The sequence below is a fragment of the Hibiscus syriacus genome, unplaced genomic scaffold (assembly GCF_006381635.1).
Source record: "Hibiscus syriacus cultivar Baekdansim isolate YM2019G1 unplaced genomic scaffold, ASM638163v2 tig00116951_pilon, whole genome shotgun sequence".
NCBI lineage: Eukaryota > Viridiplantae > Streptophyta > Magnoliopsida > Malvales > Malvaceae > Hibiscus > Hibiscus syriacus.
This window is the reverse complement of record NW_024063482.1, coordinates 4202433-4217860: the sequence shown is the minus strand read 5'-3', so window position 1 is coordinate 4217860 and position 15428 is coordinate 4202433. Positions and strand designations below refer to the sequence as shown.

The window sequence follows — 15428 nt, the reverse complement described above, 5'->3', positions numbered from 1 at the left end:
ATTTTTAAAATTTATTTTCGTGATAATGTTTACTTTGATTAAATGAACCATTTTTCTTCATTCCGAGAAAAAAGAGAATATTAATTTGTCAGTCGAAACAAAATTACTTTTTTGAGACTATGACTACATAATATAGTAAATTTATTTTATTAGTTTTATTCATTTATTATTATTATTATTGCTAATCAATGCTGACCATATTATCATGGAGCAGTACAGTTGCTAACATTGATTAGATGGCAACTTAAAAGGCTGAAGAGCTGATTCAGTGTCTCCCATCATGGAGATATAATAACTCAGAAAGTCTTTGTATCGAAAAGGTTTGTATAACGGAGGCTCGGCTTCACTGGTCAGAGATTTCGCAGGCTGTATAATGCAATCGTCGCGAGAACTGATGAACAGTCCGACAGTGTTTCGAGCAACCTTCGAGTTGGTGACGCGATGCTCCGCGCTCTTCAGCTTGTTGTTGCTCACAATCTGTAAACCCGAATCAACAATAACATCAAAATATATATGCCATGCCAATGATGCCATGGATGTTAGAGTAATAAGTATATATGATATGATTATTATTATGTATGTACCTGTAGCTGGTGGCCTATGTTAACCACGAGAGCATTAGGCAGAAGCCCAACACCGAGCCATTGCCCGTCTTTGAAGACTTGGAGTCCATCAGCAGATCCTTGGAGTAGGATGGTTATGAGGTTAGGGTCGCAGTGCTTAGGCAATCCCAAGGTCAAGCTTGGATCCGGACATGGTGGGGTAATGGTTAGCCACGAATAACGAAGCTTCACTTAGATGCTCCTCCAAGTATCCGGATTCAAGCCCTAAGCCTTCACATATCAACCCCAAAATTTGCAACCCCACTTTCTTTGTTTCAACTGAAAATCTCCCTATAACATCTCTTCCAACAAAGGGTTTAAACGATTTACGATGAAAAAACAAATGGTGCAAGCCATAGTTGTGTGAGTAATGCAAATAGAGGGACTAAAGTAAATAGGAGTCGGTTATCTATATTCAAGCAGTGATTGAAGTAGGTAGTTATCATTGAAGTAGGTAGTTTTTTTTCTTCTCATAGTAGTTCTGGTCGAAGAGAGCAACATAATCAGGTTTTTAGAAGTATATTAATCTTCGAAGGCAACGTCGGCTTTTAAAATTATATTAATTTGTGTAAAAATTTTTCTAAGACATTGACATCTACCACGGCATAATAAATAATTATATTTCTTATATTATTTTATTATTGCTTACTAGTCAATAGTAACGTTTTTATTTTACGAGGTTATTACTATTTTCTAACAATGTGAGCTTATAATTTTACCTGTACCGAGTCATCTTTTGAGGCCAAAGTTGAATGCAGGCCTCTAATGGATGGCAAGGGTGTTTCAAAGCGTCACGCCAGAAGTGAAAATTTTCAGTATCGTAGTTTGTGTTGCTTGTGTAAAGCTTGCACACTTCATTCGGATCCTGGGAATAGAGGCTTGCCTTTTCTTCCATCGGCATCTCAAAGAACTCCGTCACGACTTTCATGGTGTCGTTCAATAGTTCCTCGGAAACTCCATGGTTAACAACCTATTTGAAAGAACAAAAAACAAAGTAAAACTTGTGAATATTGCGCTAAAGGAATGTTTGGTTCGTCGCATGAACCTGAAAAAATCCGAACTCTTGACTAGCTTTGAGAACATTTAGAACCGTATTATCACGATTAATCGAAGCTTCCCCGAGGTTGATGACCGGAGTGGTGACATCACTAGGAATCGGGTGCTTGCCGGGTCTGGTTTCCGGTGGGCAGATATAAGACTGGGGCAAAGCACCACCATTCTACCAGCTTGAAACAAGACGATTCATTATTTAGTCTTTTTCTCTTTGAATATTTATGGTATGAAGTGAAGATTCAAACAAAGTGAGATATATTTATAATGCTTAACATATATATACAAAAGATATGATGATGAAGATCTGGAATAGAGAGCCATCATAGTCGGATATAAATATTTATGGTAATTTTGAGAACACTATTCTTTCGTCAGGAGTCTTACCAAGCTCAAAAAGAAAGACGGAATCTGATTTTGTAATTCACGTGAATTCTAGTTTGCAGACACTGAATTTTAACTTGTGTATTAATTTAGTTCTTACAAAATTATCAAATTTTTTTATCATAGTTTTCATTCAATTGTGACCTGTCATTATCATTATTTACGACAAAATTAATATTAAAATATTTATATTTCACTCTTCTTTCTTCTCATCGGATTTTGTTTTTCACAAAATTCATTTAAAATCAATGAAAATTCATCTAAAAATTGATCGTTCTAACGCTCAAATCTCCTTCGACAGTCCTCTAATAAAACTAATTTCGAGATTTATTTTTTATCTTCTCAAAAGAATATTTATTATTGTTTGATTATCGAACAAACATTCTAAATCCCTTAAATATGAAGATTTATGGTAGTGATTAAAATGGATGAAAAATCCTAACTCTGATGAAGATAATGAGATGAAATAAAAAAATCATTCTTTAGCTTCCATATTAGTGCATATTATTGTCAAACTATCACATCATATGACTGTTAATGGTTTAATGGTTTAATACCATGGTTTTCAGAATCAGATCAGTTAGCGAACCGGTCATGCTATCGGTTCACTGGTTTAATCGGTCGAATCGGTTCGACCGATCGAAAGAACCGGACGACGTCATAATTATTTAAAAATTAAATAAAAAATACTAAAAATATTTAATAAAAAATAATTTTTTATATCACAAGTCATATTCAAAGCAAGTCATAACATATATAAGTTAAAAACCATAAAATCAAGTGAAACAAAATGATTCAAATTAATTACAACATAATATTTAAGGTAAAACATATTAAATAATAAATATAATTATATAACTATAATTAAAAAATAAATTTGGGGTTAAAAAATCATAACAAAATGATATTGTTTGGTTTAATTTTTTTTTAAAAACAATCTCACATGGTTAAAAAAACATAGAAGAGCATCCCAAAAGTCTAAAGAGTAAAAATATGAGAACAAAACAATCTCACATTGCTAAGAAACATAGAATAGCATCCAAACTAACTTCTATAAATAATAAAGGTAATTTGGCATTCAAAATCATGGAATCTTTTGGTGAGCATTGAGTGAACTATTCTTTCACTTCAATCAAACTCGAATTTTAGGCTTCAATAGAACTTCTAATTTTTTTTTTGAGTTCAAGCCTTTTTGAGTTCAAGTTTCAATATTATATTTCGAGTTTGAGTTGAACTTGATAATTTTTAGTTTGTGAGTTTGAGTTGAGTTGAGTTGAGCTTACTTTTAAAGTTTTCAAGTTCGAGTCGAGCTCAGCAATACTCGAGTTCGACTTGGCTCGTTTAACAAACAACGTTGTTTGGTTTAATTTTTTTTTTAAAAAAAACAAAAATCTCGGTTTTTCCCGATTTTTTTCGGTTTTCAGCTGGTCCGGTTCGAACGGTTCAGCGGTTCTGGCCGGTTCACTAATAGCGGTTCAACCGGTTTAAATTGAACCGAACTAAGCAACGATTCCCGGTTGAACCGGTCAATCCGGTCCGATTTTCAAAACAGAGTTCAATACTTTAGTTGAAAATGAAATTAGAGTTTTTTTTTTCTCAGCAAACAGAAAATTTTATTCCATTTTATAATGCTAAAATTAAATTAATTTAAAATTTTAATAGTAAAATAGATATAAACCCTAAAGTTAAATGGCATTGGGTTAATTTTCCCTAAATATTATATTTATAACCCTTTATTATGATTGACACTTGATAGTTGAGCATGATTATGACTGACATTGATTGAACAAGATTATGATCGACACTTAATGTTGAAACACGTCAGAAAACAAATGATTTTCATTTCCTAAGGAAATGTTGTTGATTTTTTTTTATTTTTTTTTACAAATTTTGAATTCCACATTGATTTTATATAAAGAAAATAAAAAATTCTTTTGTTATAAATATATCATTCTTCCTCTTTAGTTTAGTATCCCACAAATATAAATCTTCTTTTATATTAAGGGTTATTTGTACTCTTTCTCTCTCTTTGTAATATTTCCTCTATTAGTGAAATATTATTTTAGTAGTGTTCGAGGACTTGGGCATAATTTTGGTCTAACATCGTTAAATTTTGGTGTTCTCTTTTATGTCTATTTAATAGCTATTGTCGGGTATAGTTGTTGATAATTATTGTCCTATTAAAATTATTTGTCTTGGTAGTTATGTCTAAGGAAAGTGGGTTTTAAAATGGACCATTGTAACCCCCACTCTTTCATGTGAATCTACCTTGGGGTGATTTTTAGTATAATCGTTTTCACACTAGTCACCTAGATAATATTTTTTAAGGTGAATTTGTTATTATTGATAGAAATTAATCATGATTAGCCCATAATAAGAGTTTTGATTATATTTGAATCTCCGACTCTACTTAAAAATATTCGATGTCAATGAAAGCGACCTACATACCCTAGGAGAATGTATAAACATTTGTTATAGAAATAGACGACGCAATATTTTATGTTAGATGAGATGAATTTATAAAATTTTAATAGTAAAAATATATTATTAACAGATAATATTTATCTTATATAAGAAATTAAATTTTTTAAGAGACAACCGTCCCCTCAACCCCCGTTTGCACCTAAATTGTGAGCAGCTATATGCTAAGAACAACTTAGATCATGAAAAATGTGCTTGTAATTGTTTGTTTATGCATTGTCACAATGCTAACAATGGCTGTTTGGAGAATGTTAACCTTCTAAAATCTGAGTTGAGACAATCTAGAATCTATCCTCATGATGAATCTATTTACAGCAAAAGAGTACTGAACTTCATATAACTAAACCTCATATAACTAAATCTTAGTCCAACAATGGAAACCCATTTGCATGCCATTCCTTTCGATTGATCGAAGTTATGATGGGAGTTTCAGGAGGTCTGCTATATATATAGTCGAAATGGAGACTTATATCCCCTCCGGCTTCGAGATCATCCATGTACGTTGTCCGGGATATCCTCCGAGAAGCCCTCAAATCGAGTGATTGATCTTCCTCTTCTACACTTCTCTTGGATATGTTATCATACCGACGGTCTGAAGAATTAGGGTTGAAATCAGGAGGCTCGAGAAAGCTTGTTTCCGGATGTATACTATGTGAAATAATTCTAGCCCACTAATGGCTCCTTGCATCGTATGGTAGTTTGTTTGAATCATGATGCTTGAGAACAATCCCGTGGAAGAAAGAAGCCGATGTTGAGAGTTCGAGATGTGACTGCAATCGTGACCGATCATCGTAATGGGGTTGCCAGTAGTCTTCATCTCTTGCTTCATTATGTGTCATGTTGGTTGGCACCCAATAATCTCCATACCGTTGATCACCCAGTTCAGATGGCTCCGTTGCAGCAGTGCCTCCTCTTTTGTAACCGTTTGCATAGCGATTTCGAGAGGTAGTATAATACCAAACAAGAATATACGGGTGATTCTTTTGTTCAGCATCAATTATCCATAAAGAACCGAAATTGCGGCCAGTGTCCAGAATATCATGTTGCATTTCCCTCGATAAAAATCCGTTTCTATCTCCATATGTTCTCGGAGGACTTGCTTGCAACAATCTATCCGGAGAATATGCATGTCTAGTTCCCTGTATTTGCAACTTTTGCTCCCGGAAAGTTCTAATATTCGACAGGAACTGCTTACCCTGAGCATCTGCTTCCCATGAAGGATAGCTAAATCGGAAACTGCGATCGGAGTAAAAATATTTAAGATGGAATTATGCTTAGAGGAAAAAAAGAGTAGAAAAGGATATTCGGCACAATAAAAGGGTAGACGAAGCACTGTAACCAAGATTAATCACAAACATGACTTTAAAAACGGAAACGGAATTATTAGAGTTGGAAGAAACAATTGCAGGTTGTAGATAAATTATATGGTGTAAAAAGCAACAGCATAATATGTTTCATCAGATGGAATTTTAAACGAAACTCGAAATTTGTTGTCAGCTTTTATCACAGAGAATGCTACTTATATGAGTTCTTGGAGATTTCAGATTTCCGAAACTATTTTCACCAGGCAAATAGCAAGATGATATGTGCAGCACTGGGATAGAGGAAGAATATAAATCGAATTAACCATTGTGATGACCATACCTCAAGAATGATTTCTCCATTTTCCCTTGTGAACTCCTCAAAGCACGAGGTGTTTTGTATGGAGAGCCGTAGTTGCCATTGCCGTGGTTTTGGGAATCAAAGGCACTAAAACTTCAAAATGGAAAGGGAACAATCAAACACATGATTTCATTTAACGGGACATGATACAGATAGCAATAAACCGGTCTAACGAAAATCAAAAGAACACTCTTCTACCTGCAAACATGACCCGAAGGGCTCAGAAGCTCAACTATCCATTTAATAATAATGCACCAAAGCCCTTTCTCACAGCAGAAGCTATAAAGCCGTTCGAAGAACAAGTTCAAATCAGCAATTGGTTTCCCATTCAGAAGCCCCGAAGGGCTGGCTGTCACTACCTGGACTCGGCGGAACTCTTCCATAGTCAGACAATCTCAGGAGGCAAATCACCTAGTAAGCTTGTCGACAAAGAGAATTCACCACCCCATTTCCACTTGAGAGCATTTGCGGGGTTTATTCCCCTGAACATCATTTGTAGAACTTGATAGCAGGGAAAAATTGCCGGTCCATCCCCCAAAATATGCAAATGTTTAGGCACGGTTCTGCCAATAAGAAGAAAACTAGACAAATTCCCTAAAGAAGATGAGTGTATGCACAAGCTCACTGGAACTGAAAGATGTCAAAATAGAAGCAAAACAGAAACTAAGCAACATTATGGACTGCAAAAAACATGACATTGATATCATTCAGAAACAACGAATAAAACAAGACATGAAATAAACACATCATCATCAAATATCTATCATATGTCCTTGAACTAAGCAAGATTAGATGTCGAATGATACACCGAACAACGGGCCTCTTCCCCAACAAATTTGGAACTAACTTGTGTTTTGTTGGGCTCCGGTTCTTCACTCTTTTTCTTGGGCTTTTGATAATATCATCTTGGGTAAATTGTTTATTACACCATTTGGGTTGGTTTTAATATATATAAAGTTTATTGGTAGAGCACAAGACTCTTAACATTGGGGTCGTGGGATCGAGTCCCACGGAGGGTATTTCATAATTTGGAGGTTTCCTACGAAAGCTGCTCTCAATCTGGTGTTGGGGCAGCCTACTATCCTACCTCCCCCTTATCCCATTACATATGGGAATAAGGGTCAGCTAATTTTTTTTAATATATAAAGTTTATGTCCGAATTTGGTTCCGTCTAATTTGATTGCATATTTCATTGATCATGTATGTATAAAATATTGAAAACATATATTTCAAAACTAATACTTCATGTTTAAATTTAAAGTAAAAATATTATTTAATTTATATTTGGGTTAGTTTAGTTTAATCTGCAATTTTTTTAACAAACTCGAATTGGATCAACTAGGTTGAACATGTCACTCGACCATGAATTATTTTATGTACAACTATTAAATTATGAATTGTCCGTCTAGCTCAGTTGGTAGAACACAAGGATCTTAACCTTGTGGTTGTTAGATCGAGTCCCACTGAGGGCAATTCATAACGGAGGTCTTTCACGGAAGTTGTTCTTAACCTGGCATTGGGGGCAACCTACTACCCTATCTCCCCCTTACCCCATTACATATGAGAATAAGATCAGCTAATTTTTTTTTATGAAACTTGTGTTTTAAATTGAGCTAAAATTTAAGGCTCCTTAGATCTAAAATAATTATAAAAAAATACTCTTTTATCTATATATATATGGTTAATTAAGTTTGATAAACATATATGTAAAAACAGCATATAAGATATTAAAATTATGACATTAAATTAAATGTTATTAAGTTAATAAATTAATATTTTTATTTATTATTTTTATATTTTGACAAAAAATTGTGAAAAACAAAATTATATTTAAATTGTATTAGATTAAATCGGTTTTTAATTTAATTTTTAAATCGAATTCAATTTAATAATTTTTTAAAAAATTAAATCTTTTTTTTGAAAGGGTAATTTTGTATTCAAGAAGATAAAGGAATACAAAACAAAACAATATCACAAGCCTCGTTAAAAAAACATACTAAATCTAAATGGAGGAAAAAGATGAGATCGTCAACCGAATACAGGCACGACAACGTTTTAGTACAAACAAATAAACTGAAAGAAACACATTGCTGAGCATACAAACACCAACAAACGTACAAGTTCCACACAGAACAATCACTAAGCTCCAGTTGTGCATCAGTACATGCTCACAACCAACAAGTAATCACTATAACTGAGCATCTCTACATCCCAAGCAAACGGCACACACATGCAGCCAACACAAAATCAGTTTCATCGAGGAAGAGCAGGAACGCTGCACCCCAGCCAATAAATGGACAAAAACCAGAACCAGATATGCAGCAAAAGTCAGAGGAACGACTAAGGGTCTGTGAATGTCATCGGAGCCAATACACTCTCCCTTCCCACACACGAGATAGCCCCCTGCAGCCCAAACTTCTTACCTACACCATGCTTATACAACAAAACAGGAAATATCGAAAAAGCACATAGAGCACAGTGACCCCTAAAAAGCAACACATAGCAGCACAAGCAGACTCTGAAACATAACTAGGGACCTTAGCTTACATCCGTAAGCCCCCCACAACGCCAAACCCACATCAACCAGAGCACCATAACAACAAAACTATCAACATAAACTAGAACCAACAATTCATGGAGCAGCCAAGACCAAGCAACAGCTTGTTTCCACAATCTAATGATGGGAAAACTTGTCAATCCGCAGAAAACAGTAAATACCACAATGAGACTGTCGAGCAATCTCCTCATCATCTACGATTGAATAACAACCACAGAACAACACAACAGAAGCATGGATAGCCCTACTTCAAAACGCTTTCCCGAGTACTCTCCACTGAAATGTGGACAATCGATATCAACTCCCCAACGACATCAGACAATATATTCCTGCAAACATCCACGCAACACCAGAATCGAGACTACAACAGAAATTCAGCACAATACACCATACATCCAGACAAGCATGATTATTAAACAGGAAAGCAAAGGCATCTAGTGAAATCAGAGATAGAAGGATACAATTCGGGCCACTTACTATTGCACCAAAATCCAATCCTAAGGATCACCATATCAAAAAGATGTACTTCACTGCAGTTTTTATTATTGAACAGAAAATCATTCCTATATAACCAAATACTCCAAATTATACCGAACAGGGCAAGTTCCATGTGGGTTTAAAAGCTTTTCTAATCGGTTGGTTATCCCATGCTATGAGCAGATATCAAACAGTACCAGGACAAACAAAGGTCACATTCCACATGGAACACCATTTTTGCCATACTTTCCAGGTGATCTTACACTGGCAAAATACATACATGATCAGAAGTCTCCAGTTCTTCCCGACATAACACACATAGACAGCTATCTAGATTTGGTACACCCCGCTAAATCAACTAAGCATAGAACTCTCTGCAAGACTGCTTTCCATTAAATTTTAATTTATAAAAAATTCGACCTATTACCATCCATATCTACATTGCTGTGGAGTTTCTTAATTCCACAAGTGGGGTTGAGAAACTGACAAGTATCCTTAATTGAGTTGATATCATTTGAAATGTGAGATTTTATTCGGTAAGAAAAATGCTTTTAAGATGAAAATAGTTAAAAATGTCTTGAATTTTATTATTTAAATTTTATCCACTTCTTAGAATAAATTGATGTCCCACTAAATTACAACACTATTTTGACAATACAAATGGGAAAAAGAAAGTCAATGAAGAGAATGATTTGTAATCAAAGATGATGTGAAGGGAATCAAATAGCGGACTGCAATTTTGATGTCTATAATGTGAACTCAAATTGGAATTGTGCAGAAGTGCATTTGGTTGGCTGCCTACCTTACCTTTTTAAAAGGGTTCCCTCACCAGATTATTTGTTGACTTAATATATCAATTTTTAATTTTAACGGGTTATTAAATTATAACCAAGTTTGTTCAATTTGATTTGAAATAAAATATTATATTAATTTGAAGTGGTCACAATAATAGAAAAATATTATTCTTTTAAAGAATTAATGATGATATTAACAGGGTTGCTTCAAATGGTAAGCAATTTGATATCACTTAAACATGTTTCGAGTTCAAGTCCTTTTGTATATAGAAAATCACCGCGGTTAGACTCACCCACCACAACTAGGTGTGTGATCCGGGTCATCACAAGGTCATATCCATTATTATGTTTTTGTTTCATTTAGGTCATTTACTGTTAACAAATTAATGATGATGCTGATGTGTCACCATAAGGTAATACCACATCATAATTGGAAAAAAAAATTAAAAAATGTAATGTCACTAATTCTATTAATTTTGTAACGTCGGATGATCAAAATGAAACCAAAACATAATGTTATGTATGATTAAAAAAAAGCAATAGTTAGATTACCAAAATGGAACAAAAGTGATAATTAATGTATTAAACATGAAGTTTACCCTAAAATATAATGATAATAGAGATTTTGATATACAAAATTATTATTGATATAATGTGGACTGCAATTTTTATATTATACAAAAGTGATAATTATTATTGTTCGATAGTTTAACATTTGATAAAGTTGATGGAAATTAAAAAATCGATATTTGATTATTTGAAAAAACTGTTCAAGTTAAGATCGAAAGTTACTTATTTGTAAATTTTCATTAAAATATCGTTATAAAAATATCGATAGTATAATAATAATTACAACTTAACCGGTTAAAATAAAATAGGCGCAACTTATTACGTTAAACTAGCTATCGGTTTATTTAAAGGTATTTTTTTACAACTTAGCCGGTTAAAATAAAATAAGGACAACCTATTATGTTAAACTAGCTACGGGTTAGTTTAAAGGTATAATAATAATATAAACGGTAAAATAAAATAAGTGTAATATATTACGTTAAACTAGCTATCGGTTTATTTAAAGATATAATAATAATATAAACGATAAAATAAAATAGGCGCTACCTATAACGTTAAATTAGCTACCGGTTTGTTTAAAGATATAATGATAATGTAAACGGTAAAATGTTAACAAGTTAACCAGTTAAAATAAAATAGGAGCAACATATTACGTTAAACTAGCTATCGGTTTGATTACAAGTATAATAATAAAGTAAACGGTAAAATAAAATAGGCGCTAGCTATTATGTTAAATTGGCGATCGGTTTATTTAAAGGTATAATAATAATGTAACCGGTTAAAATAAAATAGGCATTATCTATTACGTTAAACTACCTACCAGTTTGTTTAAAGGTATAATACTAATGTAAACGGTAAACTATTTACAATTTAACCGACTAAAATAAAATAGGCGCTACCTATTACGTTAAACTACCTACCAGTTTGTTTAAAGGTATAATAATAATGTAAACGGTAAAATAAAATAGACGCTACATATTACGTTAAATTATCTACATGTTCGTTTAAAGGTATAATAATAATGTAACCGATTAAAATAAATATGCGCTACCTATTACGTTAAATTACCCATCGGTTTGTTTAAAGATATAATATTAATGTAAATGGTAAAATATTTATAACTTATCTAGTTAAAATAAAATAGGCGCTACCTATTACGTTAAACTACTTATCTGTTTGCTTAAATGTATAATATTAATGTAAACGATAAAATATTTACAATTAACTTTTTAAAATATTTTTTTTAATTCGAAAGTTTCCATATTTGTAGGTTGATGTGGGGGTTAAGGTTTATACGGCCTAGAGGACAATTAGGTGATTTATACGAGGAAAAAATTGCATAGGGGAACTTCAGCAATAACAAAAACTACTGATACAGTTTCAACGAATTAAAGGGAGAAAAACACCCTTATTTATTTTAGCCATTTTACTCTGAAAATCAAATGCTAAAATTTTCAACAACTCAACTTGGCCCAAGCAATAAAATTTTGTTAAAACAAAATAAAAAATGTATAAAAAGAGGTTAAGTTGAATACTTTTCAGCAATTTTTTTTTAAAATATCGATACATCAGATATCAATTATTGATATTTTAATATTCATTAACTTTTTCAAATGTCAAAGTTTCGATAACAGTTATCAAAAATATAAAATTTTAAAGTATCAATACCAGATATTAATAATTTTCTTGAATATGTATCAATACATATACACTAAGTATCGATATTAATAATTTTCCTGAATATGTATCAATACATATACACTAAGTATCAATATTAATAATTTACATACATCTACACTAAGTATCGATATTTTTACAAAGATATTTTAATGAAATTTTGTAAATAAATAACTTTCAATCTTAACATTTCAATTTTTTTCTTCAAATTAACAAGTTTCTAAAATGATAAAATATCGAACATTATAGATGATATCAATATTTGCTAAAGTATAGACCATCAAATCATAGAAGTATCAATATTTATTTTAAAAATAATTTACATCCAAATATACATAATATGTTGATAATATTTATAACAAAATAAGTAATATTTTTTTTGTTATTGTGAGATTTCTAAGGCCCCGTCAGTTTAAATTTTGGTAACATTTTAGGCGCTACTTAATATGTTGATAATATTAATAACAAAATAATTAATTAACCTATTTTGTTATTATCGGATTTCTAAGGCCTCAACACCTTTAAACAGGTGCAACCTATTACGTTAGATAGGTGTTACCTAATATGTTATTTCGGTTGATAATATTTCCAGTAATTAACCTAAATTATTGAATTCAATATTTTTGGCTCATTTTACATACAACAATATAATTTCTGATTATTATCACTATTGTTATCAACACAAATAATATTTCCGGTAAAAAAACATATGATATTTTCGTTAGCGCCGATCACCTATTTAACTAATCACGTCATTTTTAAACCGTATTTTAACCGCTTTACACCATAATCTCCCAGAAGAATGATGAAATCAATGCAATGGAAGTATAGATTATAAACAAGTTTAGAGAAAGGACAACAGTTGCTAGGGTTGTCCAATGTGTGTGTTGGGCACAAATCTGCAAATGTGGTAGCTATTGGAACCGTTATTGTCTGAAGGAGGGACATTCACTCATTCATTAAGTTGGATTAAATTTAGTTGTCGCCACGAAATGAATGGTCCCTTTTGGACTCCCTTTTTCTTGTTGTTGTGGGCACCAAAACTTGGTCATTATTTTGTCATGTCATTTGGAGGATAAGACATTATAGTTAAGTTATCATAGTTACGTTGACATTCCCCTACTATTAGTTTTCTTCACGTGTAAAGTTTCACACTATCAGTCCTCAAACTTTTAAACATTTTAATTTCATCCTCAAATTATGATATTTATTGTAAATTTGTCCTCAAAATTTTTAAACATTTCAATTTCATTCTAAATTATACGTATATACTAATCACATCCCTTGTTAATAAAATTGTTCGACCAAGTTATATTACTATATTTAAAAAAAATAAATTTTAAGTTAAACTATGGTTGAATCTAATTACATGCTTGGATGAATTTGGAAGATTTAAAAGTTTGGGACCAATTTAGAATTAGAGTCATAGTTTGGGGATAAAATTGGAATGTTAAAGTTTAAGGACTAATTTAGAATAAGAGTCATATTTTGAGGATGGAATTGGAATATTCAAAAGTTGAAGGATCAAGGAATGAAAGTCATAATTTGGTACATATGATGCTGCAATTAACTCATGTAATAATAATAAAATGTTAATATATTAAGAAAGTAACATGTTTAAAGTTGGAGTTTCATTTTTATTCATGTTTTTGAGAGTGACATGTAGAGGCAAATGCAAAGTATGGCACTAAGATCTTAGCTCTATCTTCCACAAGTGTACTTTGGATTAAAGCACCGTAATCTTACCAAATTGGTCATGCATCCTCTACCTTCCATGGTGGTAGGTGGGAACTCAATGCCTTTTTCTCAAACAAAAAAAGAAAAAAAGGAAAATAAATTCATCTTTGACTTTTTCTCTTGTTAGTCCTATAATTATGTATCACATTATCGATTACATACTGATAAGTGCTCAAAAAGGCTTCCCTTTGTTTTTGTTCTACTTTCCCTGGCTCAAGTTTCACCTATAGATTTTTTTTACTTGCTTTTATATGTTTTACTACTACGTGACTTTGCTTGTAAAATTTGGTTTCAATCACACGATCACTAAGGGTCCGTTTGTTTCATGTAAAATATTTTTTAGAAAACGTTTTTCTTATTTTTCAGTGTTTGGTTGGAGGAAAACATATTGGTCAATGTAAAACATTTTCATAGTCAACAGAATTTTCTTTCAAATTTTCTGGAAAATGACTTACGATTTAATTTTCCGTAAATTATTTTCCAAACTTTTCACTTCAAAATATAAATACTCAAAATAATATTATTTTATAAATTTAATATTAATATGATATTTTAGTATCATTTTAATAAAACTATTAATTTTTAACATATTTAAAATATATTTATTAATACTTTTAATAATATAATATAATATAATAATAATATTGTTACAATAATATACTCAATTATATTATAATAATATATGATACTATTATATTATTATTTTAATAACATATAATAAAAATTCCTTAAAATATATTTATTAATAATTTTAAAATATAATATAATATTTTTATTTTTATAGATATTTAATATAATTTATCATATTTTTATTTTAATAGAATATACTACAATCAATATTTTTATTTATAAAATTATAGAAAAAAATATTTTAATAATAATATTAGTATAAATATTATTAAATAAATTATTCTAATATTTTTAAAATTATAATATTAAGTTTTTATAATAAATAATATTATTTATTATATTTTATATTTGTAATAAATAATTTCTAAAAATATATCAACTAGCGAAAAATTAATTTATACAATATCTTTCAAACACCAAAAAATATTTTTAAGAATATGTAATTTATTTTACGAAAAATATTTTATGAAAAATATTTTTGGTGAAATAAATACCAAAAAAATAATTAATTACACATGTTAATCAATAACCATCATTAGATTCCCCTACCCTACCCATAGATTTATTGGGGTACCCCCACCCATTCACTAAGTTCGAGTCAAGGACATATGACTCAAAAGTAAACTTACACCTCTCCTAATTATATTTAGTATTAAATTTAACCTCCAACATTTATTTTGGTCTATATTTTTTCTATGACATTTTAATCTTAACATCTCGTTATGAGACAAAAAGTCCACCTATGGATAGAAATAATTAGTTAATAAATAGTTAATCCTTTAAAATAGAGTTTTTCTTTTTACTTAA

The 15428-nt window shown here is 31.1% G+C and overlaps 2 pseudogenes; both read right to left on the bottom strand.

Annotated features, from left to right (window-relative positions):
- Nucleotides 1-222: 222 nt before the first annotated feature.
- LOC120189022 lies at nt 223-1933 on the bottom strand (annotated as a pseudogene).
- A 2946-nt stretch (nt 1934-4879) lies between these two features.
- On the bottom strand, nt 4880-6562 carry LOC120189021 (annotated as a pseudogene).
- Between the last annotated feature and the right edge of the window lie 8866 nt (nt 6563-15428).